This window comes from Lonchura striata, chromosome 9, assembly GCF_050655825.1.
Source record: "Lonchura striata isolate lonStrDom1 chromosome 9, ASM5065582v1, whole genome shotgun sequence".
NCBI classification, from domain to species: domain Eukaryota; kingdom Metazoa; phylum Chordata; class Aves; order Passeriformes; family Estrildidae; genus Lonchura; species Lonchura striata.
The window spans coordinates 24,778,141-24,799,445 of record NC_140711.1 but is presented as its reverse complement, the minus strand read 5'-3'; the positions used below and the strand labels follow the sequence as shown (position 1 = coordinate 24,799,445).

Sequence of the window (21,305 nt, the reverse complement as noted above, 5' to 3'; positions counted from 1 at the left end):
CTTATATTCATTATGTTCATTTCCAGGTCAAAATGTTTTGGTACATAAGCACAGATTTATTTTTATCACACTCCCTGCAAACAGAACTACATGTGAAATTCAAATGATCTTGTCTTTAGTGACTATAATAATGATTCCACAGTAAAAACTTGGTTCACTGACCTCAGGACACTCCATCACTGAACAAATTATTACTGGTTTTGCAATTCAAAACATGTAAGAAATGGCAAGAAAGATCTTAATGAAGCAGAACAATATAACCCTAAGTAAGAAGACAGAGATGGTTCCGGTCCAATTTCTTCCTTGGGGACAGACAGGTGGACACACATACGGAGTGAGCTGAGGGCTTTTGTCTCTTCAAATACCCAGCCATACCCAGAAGCTATTTTAACATTTTAGTAGGAAAAGCATACTGCAGAGTGACAATTCAAAGTCATTCTGAAAGACTCTAATTTACATTTAAATCCACCTCTAAGCAAGTTTGACTTTGGATTTTTTTAAGGGGCTAATGCACTGGTATTTACTGAAGTGGCATCATGTAGGGCCAAGCAGTGCTATGCATATAAAATCTGGTCTGGCACCTACAGGCACAAAAGATTACTGAAGCAGCCTCCTGTTATCTGAGAGTGAGCAGACTGCACAGCATGCATAAAAAGCAGCAAGTGCATAGCAAATTTTAGGTTTAAAGTCAGTGAAGATACACATTAAGAGAAACTATAGTGTCGACAGGAAAAGTGCCTTCATTCATCTCAGATGACTGTGTTCACTTGCCTGCGATAATTTCTGGCTGACAGTTTTTGAAAGTGGAGCATTCTCACTCTCCTGAGCAGCAGAAAGCCCAGCAGTACCAGTTACACACACACACACAAAATATCCTTTCAAATGTACCACCAGCCCGGGAGAAGCCATGCATTTGATGGATCCATGGTCCCCAGCCCCTTCCCTCCTCCCCAGGCAGCAGCACAGGCACTGCCCTGGTACCGCAGTCACAGCGAGGCATTATGTGCTGCTCATCCCCCCGCAGCTGAACACAGCTTACAGCTGCACCCTTGCACAGCACAACAAGGCAACATCGACATTGGAGCTTTTCTCAATACCAGTTATCCAAAGGTCAGATAAAACTACTGCCCTCAGGTCTCATTTTCATTTTGCTTTTGGTTCACAATACATTTCTGGTCAATTATTTGTGATTTGAAGCCATGAAAATTGAGTTCTTGTCCAGACTAGAGTTCAGGCTACCTTAGCAGGCTTTTCTAAAAAAAAAAAAAAAATTTTTTTGAGATTCACATTTATATAAGATGCATATATGTCAAAAAAATCTACCAAAAACCTCACACTACAAAATGATCAGAAATCCAATGTAAGGAAGTAAAAACCCTATGTACTGTTTTTTCACCCCTATTACTGCAAATATAGGATTAAGAGCACATGGGCTGTGTTGCCACTTCTGGTACCACTTGTGATGAAACTGATATATCTAATCTATACTCCTTGGAATTGCTTTTGACGTTTCTCAAGCAGTAATGTCTGTTTTCAAACAGTCACTTGCTAAAGAAGATACAACATCCAACACTGAAGAAAGAAGTTATGTTAAGGAAATCAGCAGCACTGTGTTCCTAATTATCTCCAAACTTGCAGGGTTCTTAAAACAAAGGCTGGCTTTGTAGAAGTAATTTTTAACTGGTTCAAAGTCAGAAATTATCTATCTGCCTGGAAAGAAAATTGTCCTAGATTGTTTCCAACAGAAGAGGATAAAAGAGAAACAAACTGTTGCTGCAAAGTACAATATTGAACCCACCTGTAGTAGTCATCCACAAAGTATAACTTTATTTTTTGTATGAAAACTTTTTTATGAATACATGATGCTCACTAGGTTATAAATAGCAGAATTCCCCTCTGGAGACAAAACCTAAGATTATAGACAGGAATAATCAGTCAGGCACCATGGCCAGGAGAGAGCCCACGGCTCCACAACCTGCTTTGCTCAAGGTCTTTCCAATCCACTGGAACTTCTGTTGCTGTAAATGCTCCTTCCACGTCTCAGTCATGGTCAACCAGGCCAGATCAGCTAAATCCATCTGTTCTAGCCCTCACCACAGAGCAGACACTGCTCTTGGAAGTCTTTTGGGTTCAATGTTTGAGACATGCATTCCAATACTCAGGTTTTTCTCAGCAATAGTGACTGCCAGATTGATAAAAGTGGCTAAAGATTCTTGAGCTCCTGCTGCCAGAAGCTCCAGGCAAAGCACAGAGATGCCTGACTCCATGAAAAGGCAAAAACAGGCTCAGCTCTGAAACTCTGCAGCAATTCAACTGTTTGCTAAGGCTGTTAGCCTTTCTGCCACAGTTATCAAAGCTCTACAATTCAGGGCCATGAGGTTTCTGTAGAGATTGAGAACAGAGAATTCCTTGAGCTTCTGAAGCAGCACCACCAGGAAAAGTCAACTTTCTTCACTCCATCCCTTTTCAAAGTGCATGTTTAGCTTTTGATGCTCATCTATCTGCATTTTTAAGAATGGTCTAACAGATAAGCAGGAACAAAAAAAAGCCTTACTCACTTCCCATCTCCAGCTACCTGACCTTCCAAATTAGCTGCTTTTTCCTGAAGTGTGGGCAACTCCAGTGAAGCACTCACATCATCAAATACTCATTTCCAGGACATTTCCTCTGCACTAGAATTTTATTTTTATTTTGCTGTATAAAAATAAATAAATAATCCAGCTCCCTCTTTTGGGATGCTTCCAAGACAAAAGAAGAGTTTCCCCTTTTCTGGTGCCTATCTTAGAAATTAAGGTTGTGTTTGTAGCACCAAAGCCACAGTTTTACTTCCAGGCCAATCTCATTCTCCATGCTTTCAATGAATTTTGTGTTTAGACACCTTGTATTAAAACTACTTGAAAAAGCAATGAAGAAGTTTCTTGTCCAACAAGTGTCAGTCAGTGATGCTGAAAACAGGCATTCGCTGTCCTAGAAAAAGCTGTAACACTTCCCTGTGGACCACTGCTGTTCTCCCTGAGACTGTCAGGAGCACCCAACCCCCTGCTATGTCCTTCCTACCCTTCAATGGAAGGAGAATGGTACTCAGGTCATGATTAATTTCTTGAAATTCTAGGGCATCTGGACTTAACACTGTCATGGAAACTTTGCTGTGCTGCTTTTTTAACTCTGCTTTATCATGCCCAAAGTTGACACTACAACAAAATTTAATCTTTCCATCAGCACTGTGCACAAGCAAAGGGAAGGGCTCCAATCTGCCTCCTCAACAGCAACACAAGATAAACACATGGTCCTAAACTTAATTCATACTTTTTTGGGGGTAGAGAATGCTTTTATAGAATTTAACTACCTAAGACCTAGTGTACTCCAATTCACTAATTTTTAGTACCGTGGCATTACATTGTACTGTCAAAATCATTACATTGTACTGTCAAAATCTTTAAGGCAAATCAACACTGATCAAAATCACTAGGTACACACTAAATTTAGTGTGTGAAATCAGATTTTGACAAGCATAACATCCATACATAGAATATGAATACTTTTTTCAGCTCAGTAACAACTAAGCTCAACTTAAATCAAGAACTGAAAGAAGAAAAATCTCTTCCTTTTCCAAGCTAGGAAAAAAAAATGTTTTATATAAACAATCACCTAAAGCAACCAATTATGACACAAAGGGTCACCAGAAAATACTCAAATATATCTTTTAAACAGATCAATTTTAAATATAATATGCCAACAATAGATCACAAAACAGCATCTTCAATTTCAATGCAAGACTTCAAATGTATACAAATGCCACATAAATTTAATTTCAATATATAAACACAAAATTACACAAGTGTAATTTATGTTAGATGCAATTACTACATATATAGATATATATATATCTATATCTATATATATATATATATATATATATGAGGAAAAACATATTAAAAAATAATCCAACAAGAATTAAATCATCAGGTTATCCTGAAACTGCTTGGATGCTCTGTGCTGGACTAGATGCTGACCACCTGAATTAATGTCTGCATGCTGAAAACAAACCAGGCAGGTCCAAGAGTTCCCACTGCTGATTGCAATGAGGTGATTTGTTCTTGTAAAGCTGCCAAGACAGTCACTGAAAGCAGCTCCCAGACCAATCTCATTTAAGAAGCACATTCAATCCTTGGGATTGATTTTATGATTTCATTTTTTTTCTCCTCCTTACCCCATTTGAAAATTAAAACCTTATAAAATAATTTCAATGTTAACATTACTCAGCTCTTTTAGTGTTTCAAAACACTGAGATTCACAATGACTCAAACATTTGGCTTAAACTGAAAATCCATATGATTAATATTTGTCTGAGATCTAACATAAGAAGGAGGGGGAAAATAGACCCTGCAAATTGTCAAATCTGTTTTGCCCCAAAGAACTAATTTTATGTAATAGGTGGCACTTGAGAGTGATTTTTGCTCTACAATACAATCAGGCACTTCCATCTTTCCCCTTCTTTCCAGTTGAAACCCTTTTGGAAGGCAAGAGATTGCAAGAGTTACAGCAACTGAATCAAAATCTGGCTTAGTGCTTGTCAGCATTTCACAAACTTTTAGAAGCCCTTAAAGGAAATGAAACCATCTTCAGTGAACTGCAGAAGTATCTGCCAGGCAATGTCCACCTGCAGCTGTGTTAATTCTGGCTTTCACAAACCCTGAGCCCAGCTCTCCCTGGCAGTGCCCACAGGAATCTGTCTGCACGCCCAGGGTCACTGGTGGCATCCGAGCTGACATCCACTCAAAGCATTCACCAGTTCCCCTCCTGCTCTTGTGTTTCTGTTGTTCAAACACTGCTGAAGACATGACCCCACTGCTGAGCAGTGCCATCCTTTTAATTAAAGCTGCAGCTCAGTGCAGCCCTGCCTCCTGATATCCAGAAAGCTCCATGAAGCCCTCTGCACCAGGATCAGGTGCAGCCTCAAGAGAACAGCACACACTCTGTGTTTTTAGGAGCATTTGCTGTAGTTCTGTTTCAGATCTTTCATGAAAATTCTGTTACAAAACTCTGGGTTGCAAAACACAGAAGTTTCATATAAGAACAAAACAATAACAACTGAATTTAATTACACACTTCCGAAGATGAAGTAAGTGACAGGTTTGCATCCAACTAAAAAAGAGAAAAATTTTGGTGGAACTTAGAAAATATTTTCTTGATTACCAATACTGTGAGTACTTTCTAAACTGCTGGTTCCAGGCACTTGGGAGCTGCATTAATCTAAGCATGGATATTTCCAGACAGTGTTAAGTACAAAACACAATCCTGCATTACTGTCCCAAAGTATTTACCTTCTAGGAGCATGCACTGCACGTCAAGCTCAGAGATTCTGGATTTCTTACTAGTTTGATAAGACATTTCAAAGTCACTTCTGAGATATAAAAAAATATAAATTACTGCCTTCAGTAACACAACAATCATAAATTAAAGACTGTCAGAAAAGAAGAGTAACGGAAGAAGATCTCTTCTCTAGATACTGTGGGGATTTTTTTATTTGTATTTCTTATTCACCTTCAAAGTTTTATATTCATAAATTTTGTGCCATTTTTAAAATTCCATAATGGTCCAGGAGAGAATTACACAGTTCTGTATTCAAAACTATTTTTGCAAGGTTTTCTAGTGAGGTTTTTAAGTCCTGTATTTTTCTTTAGAATCTTGAAAATTAAAATACTTGGACAAATTAAACAAAAGATGCATTAGTCCTCAACTAAGCAACACGGAAATACAGTTGAAACTTCCATTATCTAACATAAATGTAACACATGAAATTTGCAGCCAACAATTTTTTATTTAATATTTAAATGACCTGAGCAGTTAACCAAGACCAACTTTCCAAGCACTCAGGAAAGGGCTAAAGTAGAGATAGAGCAGCAGCTATTTGCTGTAGGACTTTAATACTACAGAAGAGAGAAAAAGACACATCTGTAACCTGAAACTCAATTTTTTCATGATTAACAGGTGAAAGGTATATACTATATGCTATGAAGCCTTCGTTCTCAGCCTGTTAAATCTGTATAACCCATCTACATTGTCCTCCGTGAAAACTGCTCATTTTAGAGAAATAATAATTCAAAATATAGTTTGCCAGAGCAGACACACAGCGAGACATACCCATACATTTACAATCTCCCTCATTTCCCTAGCCCCTTTCTTCCAAGATAACATCAGTCTGTTCTTTGGAAGCACAAATTAACTTCACCACAGCTATCGTGCTTAAAAATCACAAACAAACACTGCAAAAACCCACTGAAGATTCCCATCCCATTAAGAGACTTTCAGGACTGTGTGTGCTTGTCATGTGGTTTGTTTAATCTTAATTTGTTGATAGTTATTATTCCTTTAGCACAGCTTCAGACTTCCCCCAGCTCTAACCAGCAACTGCAGCTCAACACTTCACTGCCAGGTTAGTGACTGTCTTTGACATCACTTCCCATATTTCTAACAGAAGTCAGGAAGCAGCTTCAGGTTTTCCTCTGAACACTCCCATGACTTTGCAGACTCATGTCCCTGCTATTCCTACAGAACAGTTTTCATCTCTCCCCGTGCTTTCACAGCGGGTTTTACAGGCTGCTACCTGTCTCCTCTCTCTGCACCATTTTGCCATTCCTTCCCCTTCCTTCTCCAGGACTCTCCACCCAGCAGAGGAGCATCTACTCCTCTGTTGCTTCAGAAACTGATTATACCTAATTAAATTAAGCACTTTTTTCCTCAGCTCATACTTAGCTTTGAGACTTACCCTGCTTCTATTTCAGAACTGAAAACCATCCTGGAAAATCATGTACTTTCCAAACTACAATAACCAGCCTAATAAAAGACAACATTTTCAACTGTATAATTAACAGGAGGGAATGGATCAGAGGCTTATTTTGCATTAGTTCAGATAATATTACAGCATAAAGTAGTCTACCACATCTATAGCTGGTAGCAATTTGGATGCTTTTCACAATTTCCAAAAGAAATCAAACTAAAAATTAAAGATTATAGTCTCAGCAACAAGTGCAAAATTAAAAAAGCAGATTCAAAATAAATCTGGATAGGGAAACGAGCAACACCTACGAAGTATGACACGAAAACCACCTAATGACTTTGCACTTTTCCTAAAGATGGGGAGCACTTTCCAATTCACCTTTGCCACAGCAGTCACGAAAAGCACGCAAGTCACAGCCCCTCGCCACAAAGCCGATTTACAGAACGCTGAGCTGGGCTGCTCTAGCCAGGTACAGAGCCGAGAGCGGAGCTTCCCGAGCCGTTCCCGCAGCCCGGGAGCCGCCGGTCGCCGCCCGCAGCACACACGGGACCGGCGCCGGTCCGGCCGATGCTGCTGGGCTGGCGGAGCGCTCCGCACGCCCGTGCCCCGGCCGGCAGCCGGCACCGCCCGCAGCAGCTCCTCCCGCTGTGTGTCACCCCGCGGTGTCACCCCGCGGTGTCACCGCCGCCGCGGCGCCGAGCCGGACCCGGCGGCACCGGGGGTCGCTGCCCCGCCCGCTCCTCACCTCCCAGCCCGGTGAACCGCCGCTCCCTCCCTTCCGCACCCCGTCTGCGGCACCGCCTCGGGGACCCTCCGCGGCCCCTCCCTTCCCCGCGGGCCCGGGCGGGACGCCGCCGGGCGATGCCGCCCGCCCGTCCCGCCGCTCCCGGCGGAGCCCGCGCCCTCCCCGCGCCCTCCGCGGGGCCCGCCCTGCCGGGGGCTTCACCTGCCGGGGGCTCAGGGCGCTGGGGCCGCTGCCGGCGGCGCCGCCCGAGCGCCGCCCGCCCCCCGGCGCTGCGGTGGTGCCGCCCATGCCCCCCCAGCGCCGCGGATGGGGCCGCCCAGGGGCGGGGCGGGCGCGGCGCTCCCGGGCGGCCCCGCGGGGGCAGCGCCGGCCGCGGCACCGGGACCTGCCCGGGACCTGCCCGGGACCGGCGAGCCCCGGCCCGCCCCGCCGGGGCCGAGCCCGTCCCCGGCCTCCGCGGCCCGAGCGGGAAGCGCACTGGAGCCTCCCGCTCGCCCGCAGCCCCGCGGGAGCGGCCGGCGCTGCCGCCGCGCCGGGAAGCGCGGCCGCGGCCCCACGCGGCCCCGCCCGGCCGAGGCTCCCCGGCGCGGCGAGCGGAGCTGCCGGGGGAACCGGGCACCGCCCCGGGGCGGCCGCGCGGAGCCGCGGGGAACGGGCAGAGCCGCCCGGCGGCAGAGCCCGGCCGCGGGGACATCCCCCGGGCGGAGGTACCTGCGGTGTCCGGGCGGCCGCGGAGCGCGGTGTCACCGAGCCGCCGCCATGGCGCTGCTGGGGCGGGAGCGGCTCCGCCCCGCCCGCATGGACCGGACAACGTGACGGGCCGTTGCCATGGCAGCGCCGCGTGACGTCAGAGCGCGCGCGGCGCCACGCCCCCTGCGGGCGGCGCCTCTGTCACCGCGCGTGGGGCGGCGCGAGGGAGCGGGGCGGGGACCGTGAGGGGACACAGCGAGGGAGCGGGGCGGGGACCGTGAGGGGACACAGCGAGGGAGCGGGGCAGGGACAGTGAGGGGACACAGCGAGGGAGCGGGGCAGGGACAGTGAGGGGACACAGCGAGGGAGCGGAGCGGGGACCGTGAGGGGACACAGCGAGGGAGCGGGGCGGGGACCGTGAGGGGACACAGCGAGGGAGCGGGGCAGGGACAGTGAGGGGACACAGCGAGGGAGCGGGGCGGGGACCGTGAGGGGACACAGCGAGGGAGCGGGGCAGGGACCGTGAGGGGACACAGCGAGGGAGCGGGGCGGGGACAGTGAGGGGACACAGCGAGGGAGCGGAGCGGGGCAGGGACAGTGAGGGGACACAGCGAGGGAGCGGGGCAGGGACAGTGAGGGGACACAGCGAGGGAGCGGAGCGGGGACCGTGAGGGGACACAGCGAGGGAGCGGAGCGGGGACCGTGAGGGGACACAGCGAGGGAGCGGAGCGGGGACCGTGAGGGGACACAGCGAGGGAGCGGGGCGGGGACAGTGAGGGGACACAGCGAGGGAGCGGAGCGGGGACCGTGAGGGGACACAGCGAGGGAGCGGGGCAGGGACCGTGAGGGGACACAGCGAGGGAGCGGGGACCGTGAGGGGACACCGTGAGGAACCGGACACGGGGCAGGGACAGTGAGGGGACACAGCGAGGGAGCGGAGCGGGGCAGGGACACTGAGGGGACACCGTGAGGAACCGGACACGGGGTAGGGACAGTGAGGGGACGCAGCGAGGGACCGGGCACGGGGACTTGGGGAATACGGACAGCGGGAAATGGGGGCTCTGTGGGTGACGAGCCTGAGTGGTGGTGGGACCCCAGGGCATGGGGACCGAAAGGATAGGGTCACTAGGGAATGGAGAGCTGATGTGGGGACCCAGAGATTGCAGCTGAGTGGGGAATGGGGACACTGGGGGACATCAGTGGGGGTCCATGGAACAAAACAAGGGTGGTGGGGACCTGTGGAGAGCAGGGGTGGGTGACACTCCTATCCCTCGCAGCCCCCCAAATCGCCAGATACACGGGGGCCTTGAGGGAAGGTGGATCAGGTGCTGGGCAAAGATTCCCAAAAGAGGCTTCAATTCCCCTGATGTGGTTAAGCTGTTTATTCTGTGAGATGAAGGGGAAAAGAGAGAGAACCATGAAGGGACAGAGCCTTATCCAGGCTCAGGCCAACCCCGTTGGGGCAGGAAGGAGGGGATCACACTATCAGATCCCAGTCACAGGGGTCCCAGTAGGGAGGGAACGACCATAACCCAAGAGCAATGCAACAGTGGGAGTGGGGATGTGGGATGTCCCCTGCAGCCAAGGGGAGCACTGCCTTCAGGAAGGCTTCAGCTCGCTGAGCAGCCACAGGGCAGGCAGCCCCTCTGCTGTCCCCAGGATTCCATGGCTGATGCTCCCCTGTACTGGCCTCGGGAGGGACCTGGGGGCTCAGCCTGCAGAAAAGGAGGCTCGGGGGGGACCTTATTGCTCTCCACAAGGTCTGACAGGAGGGTGCAGCTGGGTGGGTCAGGCTCTGCTCCCAGGGAACCAGCCACAGGACAAGAGGACACAGCCTCAAGCTATGGGATGTTTAGTTTGGACATTCCTTCCATTAGAAGGAATTTCTTCAAAGAAAAGGATTGAAGGTGGTGGTGGGGTCACTGTCCCTGGAGGTGTTTAAGGAAAGACTGGTGATGGCACTCCATGCCGTGGTCTGGTTGACACGGTGATGTTCAGTCAGAGGCTGAAGTTGATATCTCAGAGGTCTTTTCCAGCCTCAGTGATTCTGTGATCAAGTAAAATCCTATGTCCCCCTCAGCACGCAGCAGGGAGTGGTGTTTCTCTTTGGTTAGCAGCAAGAGTTCTGTCACTGAACTTGGCAGATCAGTAATGTGGGGAAAAAGAAGTGAAGTTTTGAATGGGCACTCAGATCCCGTGTGTCCCTCACAAAGCTGCAATCCCACATCCCAGAATGGGGCAGCCCTCCTCACACCAGCGTGTGGGAGACAGACAGACCGCAGGGGCTGGCTGCCAGGGGTCTGTCAGTCGTGTTGCACCTGTCTGACCATTCCATGGCTGATGCTCCTGCTGCATCAAATTGCCAAACTACAACCACAGCCAGCCAGAGACCTGGAAAGATGTGGGATGGCTGCTCTGGGGATGCTCTGGCCACAGCTCTGAGTCTCCTGCTCCACGGACCCTGATGGGACATGTGTGCAGAAGTCACAGCCCTAAGGCTCAGCCCTCCAGCACCAGCCATGGCACACTTGCACCATCCATCTTCTCAGCATGGTTCTGCCACACCCTCAGCAACACAAACTGCCAAAGTTTTGCAAAATACTTTCCATGAGTACCAGAACCTCTGTGAGTAAAGCAAGCTTTGAGCTGTTAGTGTGTCACTGATACATGGCTCAGTGTTAATGACAGCACGTGCTGGAACATACAGTACATACTGTAATGAAACAGCTCGTTGCTTACCCTAAATCAGCCTTACAAAACATACACGTTCCCTAAGTGACTCAAGCCTGTGATTTTAATAGCTCTGTCCTGGTTGCAAAGTCTGTGTTGTGCTTCCCTGTGCTGCAATACATCTGTCTTCCATTTATCCAAAGGACAGATGCCATTCAGCAATGTGTTTACTTTGCATTTAATGAGTGATCACACAGCAAAAATCAACAAGGAACATGTTTGATTTTGTTGGACCATATTTGAGGAAAATACACTTGTCTCAGAGTCACTGTATCACCATGTAAGTAACTTAAAATTTTATAGAGGGGAGAAACTGATGCAAGGATAGTTCTCCCTTAGAAAATGCTTGTTCCCTTACATTCCTCCTAATACAATCTTCAGAACCCTGAGGGGTGATTACTGACAAGATACCATCCCAAAATGAGCACACCATTTCTTGTCTTCTGTTTTCAAACAAATCTGGAAAATAACAGCAAGGAGAGCCCTAGAGAAGTTCAGATGGTATTTGGGTACTTACATATTATTCAATTATCAGGTTTCATCCTTCCAGTGCTAACTAAACATTTAAAATTACATAATCTATTCTTATGACTCATTTGGGAGACAGGGAAGATTCTTCAGTTGCAGGCAGTGAAAATGAAGCACACAGGACAGGGTTCTCTATTGATGTGGCTGTGGTGGTCCAAGGCAAACAGGAATATCCCATCTTGGACCAACCAACAAATAACAGCAACTGCCCCTTCTTATAAAACTCATCTCACCCACTGGGTAGTCAGTTTAGTAATTTATTAGATGAAGTTACAAATTCCTAATGAAATAGGAATCCTCAATTCTCCTGCTGGCAGTGTTTTACCACCAGCTTTTGTCCAGTTCAGCTTCTGATCACTGGTTTCATGTGCCAAACCCCACTCTGCAAAATCAGAGCTACCTCTAATGGAGCCATTTCTTATGCCAGTTCTGCAATATGCTTTGTATTATTTTAAAACTTATATAAGGCATCAATTTGTTCTGCAGTGAAAGAGAAATCTTGGGACACAGTGCCAGATTAGTTTTTAAAATCAATATCCAGATCAGTTTCTCTAACATGTTCCTTTTGAATTATGAGCTACTACAGCCAACACAGCAACTTTGGTTTCTGATAGATTAAATGCTACTGGAGGCCTGTGGGGCTTGGATTCCTGCCCGGTGAGTCTGAAACACCTCGGAAGGGAAGGCAGAGGAAGGGAACCTGTTTGGAGATTGTGCTGATTCAGCTGTAACTGAAAACCTCAGCCAGGGCAGCTCCAGCAGAGCCCTAAACACCCTTTGGATGGAAATCTGTGAAACAATGTGTTAGATCAGTGAGCGGGTATGAAAAAGCAATGAGATGTTTTCTAACAAATTTCCCAGTCTTTGCAGGGCTGAGGCTCAAAGGCACAAAGATGGACAGGGGCATGTATAATCTAAATTATTAAAAATTCCACCAGAGTCTCTGCATGTCTTTTCTTGGTTCCAGGAAGATGTAGGGTTCACTGTCAGCCTGGTACTTTGTCTGTACCAGAAAGCCCCCACATTTCATTAGCCCATTATCTAATTGCCTCCCAAAACACTTCAGGATACACATGAAGGTGTCATGTTTGCTCAGGAGACAAGTCAAAGGAAAAAAACACCCAACCCATAGCTAAGAAACACAGAGGGAATCCCCTGCACTGGTGTGACTGAGTCACACAACCCCTTTGACTGACTTCAGGAAAACAAAAGAAAAAATAAATTGCTCATTCAGAGTCAGAATTAATTTATCAAAGGGGCAGTCCACTTCCATGACACCTCTACAGTGGCAAGGCTGATTTCCTTTCAGGGTTGGTTGTGTCACTGCTCTCCCCACAGTTGCACCACTGCCTTTGCTTTATCCTCTTTCTTTGTTTAATGTCTGACAGCTCTTCTGCCACTGCAGTCGGCAGCTCTTCAGGTAAGATGTGCTAATCTACATCTCTTCTCCCTCACTTTGCACCTTTCTTTCCAGATCTAGGAGCTAAAATGGCACTTAACCCCTTATTAATAAGTGAGCAATCTCACTTAATTTTATTCAAACCTTATGGAGAGCATGAGACTTAAAAGTTCACTTAATTTACTGATTTAATTACTCTGTTAAGCAGGATTACACATATTATCTTTATATTCTATATACATGATGGAAAACATATCCTCCTTCAGATATCCCTTCCTCAGTTCATTCGTAAATATGACAGCAAAGGTTTTCCTGCTTTATCTTCCATCTCCTGGTTTTACTCTCACTGGGGTCTAACATTCACTCCTTCCTTCCAGACCCCTCTGCTTTCTCAGGGCACAGCTGGCGTGGGACAGATCCTCTTCTCTCCCACTGCTCTTCTGTCACCCCACAGCTGATGCAGAGTGGCCTTTCACAGCACCAGGGAGTGGTGACCTCTGCACATCAGGTGATACTCCACATGAAAAGCATCATGAGGTTCAGTTCGCGTTGTTTCCATGTCTCTAGAATTCCTGGAAGGAATGTGTGAGGCGCCTGCACTGGCTGCTCACCACCAGCTCTGCCCCACGGATCACTGATTAATGGGGCAGGTGGAGAGGAACGTCCTTGATGTGTTTTATGAGTGTCCCTGTGCTACCAAGAAACAGAGAACCTCAATTTCTAGGGCTGCAAATCCAGCAGTTCTTTTTATATCCTCATGCTAATTTTCTACTATTTAATTTAAACTAAAAATCAAGGAAAAATAATATAAGCACAAACCAAAATAATGGAGTAGATGTCAGTGTATTTACTTTTTGAGGTCCAGTAAAATAATTTATCAAGTTACACAGCTGGATTATTGTGCAGCTGCAGGTGACTCATCCTTTTAGGAGAACTGAACAATCACTGAACACTATTTAAATAGAAGAAAAGGGGAGTGGGGCTATATGGATAGATGCTTTACGTGCAGCCTGTATATATGCATGTATTTCTGAATATATTATTATTTCTTTCAGATAAAATGATGAAGGATACTTGTGGAATCACTGAAAGTGCTCATTGTAAAAGAAAAGCAAAGGGGCTGAAAAGGACGTTTGATCTGTAGTGCTCCCATCTAAGGATCAGTTTTGCAGGGTATTTCAGTGCTGGAATTTGCAGGGTATTTCACTGATATAATTTGCAGGGTATTTCAGTGCTGGAATTTGCAGGGTATTTCACTGATGTAATTTGCAGGGCTGGAATTTGCAGGGTATTTCACTGATACAATTTGCAGGGTATTTCACTGATATAATTTGCAGGGTATTTCACTGCTGTCTGAGATGACTCGGTGAGACAAAGGCAGAGCTCTTCTCAATCACGGTGCTTCTGCAGTTCTCTGCTGCTGCAGCCCAGCCCACTGGCAAGGATGGCAGGTAAGGGCTCAGAAAACTCCACAATGTGTTTCAGAAATCCTCTGATTCCTTCCGGAGGGGGAGAGGAGTAAGCAAGCAGAGGAAGGGGAATCTTATTTAAAACCTACACAGAGAAATGTAAGAGTCTGCCTACAAATGCCAGACTCAGGGAAAGAAGCCTCACATCCGCTGTAACTCTGGCAGCACCTTTGCTTGCCCTGGCCAGGGAAAAGGCTCCTTTCTACCATGGGTGTGGAATTGAAATAGACACTTCCATAAAGTGCTGTCTGCTCAAATGTCACGATGTTGGCTTTCTGCCCCATTTTCAGCTGCAGAGAACAGCAGATGGGAGGGGCAGAAACAACGAAGATCCCTTTTTAACTCTCAGTTTGAAAAATCTCCCAGTCCTTTTCAGCCAAGTAGGTCTTCTCCCACCTATCCTGAGCATGGCATTTTCTACATCCTGCTTTGGAAACTACACTTTGTTTACTATATACCAAACCTAATCCTAACCCCCCAGAATTCTACAGTGTGTGCAGTAGGGAGCAAAAAAGGACTAATGTGCTGCCCAAAGAACAGCAAGTGATCACTTTTTGGCATTTTTCAGTTACTTCCTCAACAAATGAAGAGTATAATGTACAAAAGTTGTGTGCCAGGTATAAAGTGTAATGAATGCAGACAAAAGAGAAAATTAATAGTCATGAAAGGAGCTTAACAAAGCATTCAGTAACTGACATGGGTAGTAAAAGTGTGGAATTAGGAAGAAAGGAGTATTAAAGAAGTGTTATTTTGTTCAGTCTGTTCAGAAATTGTTTAGCCTTTTGATGGAACAAGAGAGGAAGCCAACTGAATAAGCATGATCAGGAATATTCATTACCTTTAGAAATTCTAACAAATATAAGCTACTTTCTAATCACAAGAGAGCCAAACTGCTTTTCACATTTTTAATGAAAGATTCTTGCATTCCACTGCTACCCAATCTTAGGAAATCACAGGTGTAATATTTTTCAGTATGTGTATCCGCATAGTGCCACCCACAAGCACATTCACATCCGAAGCCCTGCAGCACATAACCTCAACACTGTCCCCTTGAGCACAGTTCATGGCAGCTTCCTGCAGGCTGCAGAGCACCAGGCTCCCAGGTGCCACACTGGCAAATGCTTCGGTGAAGATCAGTAAAATGAAGCAAGAATTTAACTCTGTGAGTCACAGTTGCATTACAGTAAAGTTCACAAATTTACTTTTGGGATCTAAGGTAACCCTCGGGTACAGTGCAGCAAGAAATATTCACTGCAGCCAGGGGTTGCATTCAGAATAATTACAGATGTATTTCCTCTTCCCCTGGACTTTGAGGCTGAGCTCACACCAAGCTGTCAGCAGTGGTGCTCAAGCTTGTCATTTTGAAGTTTTGCCATTTAATTTACAAAACCTTTGGTAGCCAAAGAGTTTCATGTTCATGAATCAGGAAATCTGATGGGAGAGGCTGGGATTCCAGGTCAGCAGGGAGACAGAGACCATTTTTAGGCAGCTTTTCAGCACAATGCTGCTGCTGGCTCTTTATCTCCATCAACATCCACAGTGCTGCTCTGACCCCAGCCTCTCCTGAGGGAAAAGGGATGCAGTTGTGAATTTATGATGCTGGAAATGGCACTGTGGAGGAACAAGACAGAGGGATGACACTGTCTCTGGTGTTACCTACAACACTTTTATAGGGCTGTAAGTAATATAAAGTTATGTAACAATTGTGCCCTTAACAAACTGCTGTGCCCTGCTGGTGAACACTTTATCCAAATTAAACTGGGGAGGGAGGGAATAGAGACAACATTAAAGTTTAAGGAGAGAGCAGTTCATACCCTCTGCAGTGCCAGTGCAGATCTGAACTGTAGCTGTGTCTCAGTAGTTACTAGGATTTGCTACTTGCATATCACACCTGTTAAATGGGCTGAAGTATCCAGAACATTTGCAAGTTAAAGGCTAAGGTGTCTATGGTGGTTTGGGTGTGTGCATCAATGATGGTGACTCAACATTTAGAACTAATTCAGAAAGGAGACTGAAGAACAGAGGCTTACTTAACTGATAGACATTTTTAGGAGCACATGGAATAAAATACCTGTTTTTACGTGTGTTTTCCTTCAGTAAATAGCATAAGTAGTTGCACAGTTCTTTTTTGTCAAAGATTTTGAACTGTTCTTCAACTATGAATCTCTTTCTCTGGGAAAGTAAGGCACAGAGTGATGTAAATAGCTTGCCAAGCAACCAGTGGCAGAGCCAAAATCAGAATTCAGATTGCTTGCCCACCTGTTTCCTTCTATCCTTGCTGCTGAGCAAGTTACCCAACACGTGAGGTTTTCAGATGGAAGAACAAGCGAGCAAACAAAGGAGTGAAATTAAATATAAGCAGAGTGAAAATGACCAGTGTGAGAAACTAAATAATCAAACTGCAAAAAAGAAATAGCAAAAACATTATAAAATAAAATCAGAGATTACAACAAAGAAATAATTTCCATTTTAACGCAGGACACCTCATAGTGTGCTAATGATTTTCCTCATACACAGAGGGCTTTGGTCCAAAACTCTGAATGAAACCATTCATGCTCTTGTGTGTCTTTTTTTACCAGAAGATATCCATGCTCCTAACCCAAGATGCTCCTGATTTCTCTTCTGTTGCCAGCCTGTTTTCACTGTGTGTCATCCCAGTGCTGGGCAAGGCATCACCCTGACAGCTCCACAGGCTGGAGTTCCCCCTCTGAGCACAGGGAAGGATGCGAGGCAGGAGACAGCTGCTCCCCCAGAGCCTCTGCCCTGCCCTGCCCCAAACAGCATCTCTCACTCTGGCATGTGAGAGAGTCACTTGGGGACAAGGGCAGTGCTGGCTTTTGTGATGCTCCTTCTGCTGGAGCTGGGCCGAGGCACAGCTCACATCATCCATCAGGCTGTGCTGACACGGGAACAGCTCCTGGTCACTCGTGGCCTGGACTGGGTTGCACTGGGCAACAGGCCATGAACAAAAATCCTCTGTGAGCCATTCCCAGCTCCTCTAAGCCAGTCAGGCCCCTGTAACTCAGCAAAAGAAGAGGCACTTTTTAAAATGAGGCTTCTGACAAATGACAGGGAAGCAGTCGCCCCCGCACACACCTGATTCACTCTGAACTGGCATTCCTTCAAGAGCTGGGATGGGCCAGAGCTGCTGATTCAAAGACACTTGGAATAAGAACTCAAGATTGAAAGGGTTTTGTTCCTTCCTGGCTTGGTTCTTCTTTCCTTGGCCTGCTCTGCCTGCCTTTGCTGAATGTCAATCAGCAGAGCAGTAGCACCTTTGCAAAGAAGCCCCAAGTATCTTGGCAAATACATTAACAGGTGAGTGGAAAAACCCCAAGGTTTCCACTAGTCCAAAGAAGAAAAGCCTGGAGTAGAGTGGTAGAGCTGAAAGCTGGACAGGACAAAAAGGGTTAGGAATTGATAAAGCTGTACATCCTCATTTAATCTATATCAGACACAGAGGTGTCTTTTCCAGAAAACATTTCTAAATGATGCTCATAGTGCATCCATAGCTGATTCTCAGAGACATTTCCATCAAATATTCCTGGAAAAATTCCCACAAGGAAACTGCCAGAATGAATTGCTAATTGCACATGCAGAGAATCTTATGTCAAAGTGGCTGTGATCAACCCGAAGTATTTCTCAAAAAAGGCAATTGCATTTTTATTCAAGTCTCTGCCACTTTATAATTGACAGCTATTTGATGTTCTTGGAATGAGGAACAGCTTAGTTTGTTATGAATTTCTTAAATCCTGCAGTTAGGACTAGCCTAAGTGAGCAGAGAAACCTGAATTGAATTCAACAAATTCAAGTCTTCCTCTTTGATGGTCTGATGAAACTGGATCATCTTGATCTTTTGTTACTACTGAATAGCTGGGAATAGGTTTCTTCTGCAACCTGTCAGTTTGACAGCTCCATTTAGAACAGGAGCTGTTTTCCTGATGATTTCCATGTGAAGCTCTAAGTGACTGAGCATTTTATAGTTTCATTTTAGGAAGCAAATGTTTTGTATTTACTATGTTTAACAGAATTTTCAAGGTCAATATAGCAGGATATTCCTTACAATAGTTTAAATTATTAAAACATTTTGAATCTTAGAAATAAATACAATGGTTTTAAGATGGCTGGTTGAATTCTGCACCTCCATTGATTAGAATCCTAAATAATTCCATTCATTTAATGAAATTCATTGCAGTTTCAACCACCTGTAACAGGGAAGAAACTTTGACTATTTTTTTTTTTTGCAATGCTAAAACAGAAAGAACAAATGAGCACTCAGTAGTGCTAATATGGATCTAACATTTTCTCCATTGGGATGCAACAAAAAGATATTTAATCTTTCAAGGCTAAGTCATGTTCAACAGTGCCTATTACACAGGCAGGGTAGGCTTCTCAGAGCAAGTATAAGAGGTTTGGTTGCTCTTTGGATATCTTAAAGTTTCCTGCAAGTTGCCGCTGAAACAGGGAAATGGAATGTTGAGCAACAGACCTGGCACAGTAACCTCATTGATCCCTCAATTATTTCTGCTAAAAGAAAGACAAATAAATATAACAAGAGGAATTGGAGAAGCCAGGCCATGCTGGCTTGTGTGTGCACTGCAGAAATGAGTAACAGAGGCAGAAATGGGGTAATGTCCCTGCATGATTATCTTCAGACTACCCTGATTAGTGGCAAATAGTAGAGAGCTGGAGATCTATACAAATGTCATTAGGCCGAGGGCTGTAATGTGATTTAGTGAGGTGGCTGCAGTGGTAGCTGGTCCCTTGACACAGAAACAGATGGTGTTTTAGCAGTGTTGGTGCTAAAGAGCAAGAACCCAGCAGAAAAGTGTGTCTGTGTGAGGATGGGGTTACTGGCATCCCTAGATGTCAAACTGGTGACTTAAGCTGGCTTGGGGAGAGTCGGGGCCCAAGACAAAACATCCTTCAAAACCCTGCACCAGTGCAATGGGGTTTGATTTTCCAGCATTCAAAGTAAAAGAGATTTCCTTTCCCACTGTTCCCCTGCCTTTTTTTCCTTTCATTCCTGCTCACTTTGCTTCATCTTGGACTCCCACAGGCCAGGCTGTCTCAGGCTTCTCCAAGCAGCACCTGCCAGGGCAGCTCTGCTGCAGCTTCTGCTGCACAGTTTTGCTTCAGGGGCTCACCAGTCCCAGTCCCACTGCTGGGCCCCAGTCAGCCCTGCCCATGCTCAGATTGCTTTTCCTGGGGATTTTTTTTGGCAGTTGTCTTCCCATAAAAGGGCAATTTTTAACTCTTCTCTCAAGGGAACTGGCAAGAAATAAACTTTCTTGGGATAATAAGAGAATGATGTTTGCAACTCCATAAAACTTTTGGGGTTGTTTTTATAATCTTAATTTAACCTGGTGGTCTCTGTGATATAGTAGCATCATCTGCTTCAAGGCATTATACCAGGAGAGCCAGAAGAAAGTCTGTAGGAAGCTGCCCCACTCCTTTTTTACCCTTCAGCCAATTAGGAATGACTGAGCCTCTCTCTGATGATTGACAAAGTCTGGATTTGCTCAGTGCAGCAACCTCAATGCACTCATAAGCAAATGGATTTCTGTCATCAAATGATAAAGTTTTAGGAATAACTGAATCTTAGTATATTTATATCCAAACAGCTTCCATCCATCAAAAAAACCCCAAAACTGCAAACAAAAAAACAAACCACACAACACAAAAGGACAGTGAGCATATAGGACAGAAGGAGGTTAACAATTTGAAATCTTGGTTGTCAATTTCATATTGGTGATTAGGGTCTTAACAGACTAATTGAAGCTGATCTGTTTTTTAACATTTTATGCTGTCTGTCATCAATCTGCAAAGCACATGAATACAGTGTTCTGGTTTACAACCTTGATTTAATTCTGTTTGTAAACACTGGGGAACAAATGCAGCGATGTCATGCAACAGACGAGCAAGGCCCTGAAACACAGCTCACAAAAGCTTATTCCCTCTCACTTCCATCCATCTTCTGAAGGACATCATGCAGTCACTGTTCACCTTCCCTGGTGGTCGTGCTGTTCCTAGCGGTGGGAGGATGCTCCCTCCTGTCAGTGTGCCTTGGGAACACGCCCTGCCACAGCGTTCAGGCACTCTGCGTCCAGGCAGAGATGGATGGAATGAAAATATTCTGGGTTGGGAGAGGGGAGGTGGTTCATAGGCTTTGGCACTTCCTTGGAGCCCCGGTGAGGTGATCAGCAAAGGCTGTCACAGATACACCTGAACTCCCTGACAAAGCAGGGAACTGGGTGCTGAGGGACCTTCTAGCACAGCTATTCCTGTGGTCATGCTGTATTTGTCAATTCACAGGGGAAGGACAGGGACTATGCACAGAAGACAGTGCTGTGCTTTCTGTTTATTCTGGACACAGAATAATACCCAGAGCTTCCTCTGAGAGCCTGCAGAGGACATGGGCTAAAAGAAAGCCTCTGAGAGGAAGTGCTGAAAAGTAAATAGGCAGCACAGGCAAGCTGCTGAGACACTGCAGAAGACAGGCATTGTATCAGAGTTTTGGTCTGTACCCTGAACGTAAGCCTGGGAGACAGAAATTGCCATATAATTCTTTCTGCGACATATAATTACATTCTTAACCTCTTTGTCTTTTTTCCTTTTTCTGATAAAGAGGAAATAATTCATTTCCAGGGATATAAGTGGTTTTAATTCACTTAGATCAAGCCTCTTTCTTTTTCTTTCTTCTTTTCTTGTTTTTTTTTTTTTCCTGATTCAGTGCCTGATTCAGAACCATCATTCTTACCACTTCTGTCAGACCATCCCACATTTCCCAGTGGTTTTTACTACTGCAGTTTGGAAGCACTCTTTGTTCTTACAGTCCCAGTGCCTACCAAGGCTTTTCTTTGCATGTTCTTTGACGTTTATGCCCTAGGAGCCGGATCCTTGTGTCCTTACATGTGAGCCAAATCTCCCAATGAATTTGCAAACATGCAGGATCAGCAACTT

The 21,305-nt window shown here is 45.7% G+C and overlaps 1 protein-coding gene across 6 annotated transcripts in view; it reads right to left on the bottom strand.

The window, feature by feature from the left end:
* Nucleotides 1-21,305, bottom strand: part of GNB4 (G protein subunit beta 4) — a 59,674-nt gene that overhangs the window by 22,553 nt on the left and 15,816 nt on the right. For 2 of the 6 annotated variants that reach the window (XM_085587997.1, XM_085587991.1), the window contains exon 1: nucleotides 8,238-8,307. The exons of 1 other annotated variant lie outside the window; for it this stretch is intronic. The gene's annotated coding sequence lies outside the window, so the exon portion shown is untranslated. Of the gene's footprint in view, nucleotides 1-7,159; nucleotides 7,336-7,526; nucleotides 7,635-7,727; nucleotides 7,801-8,237; nucleotides 8,308-21,305 lie in introns of those variants that run through there. 3 more of the 6 variants (XM_085587994.1, XM_085587992.1, XM_085587996.1) reach the window with 3 other exon arrangements.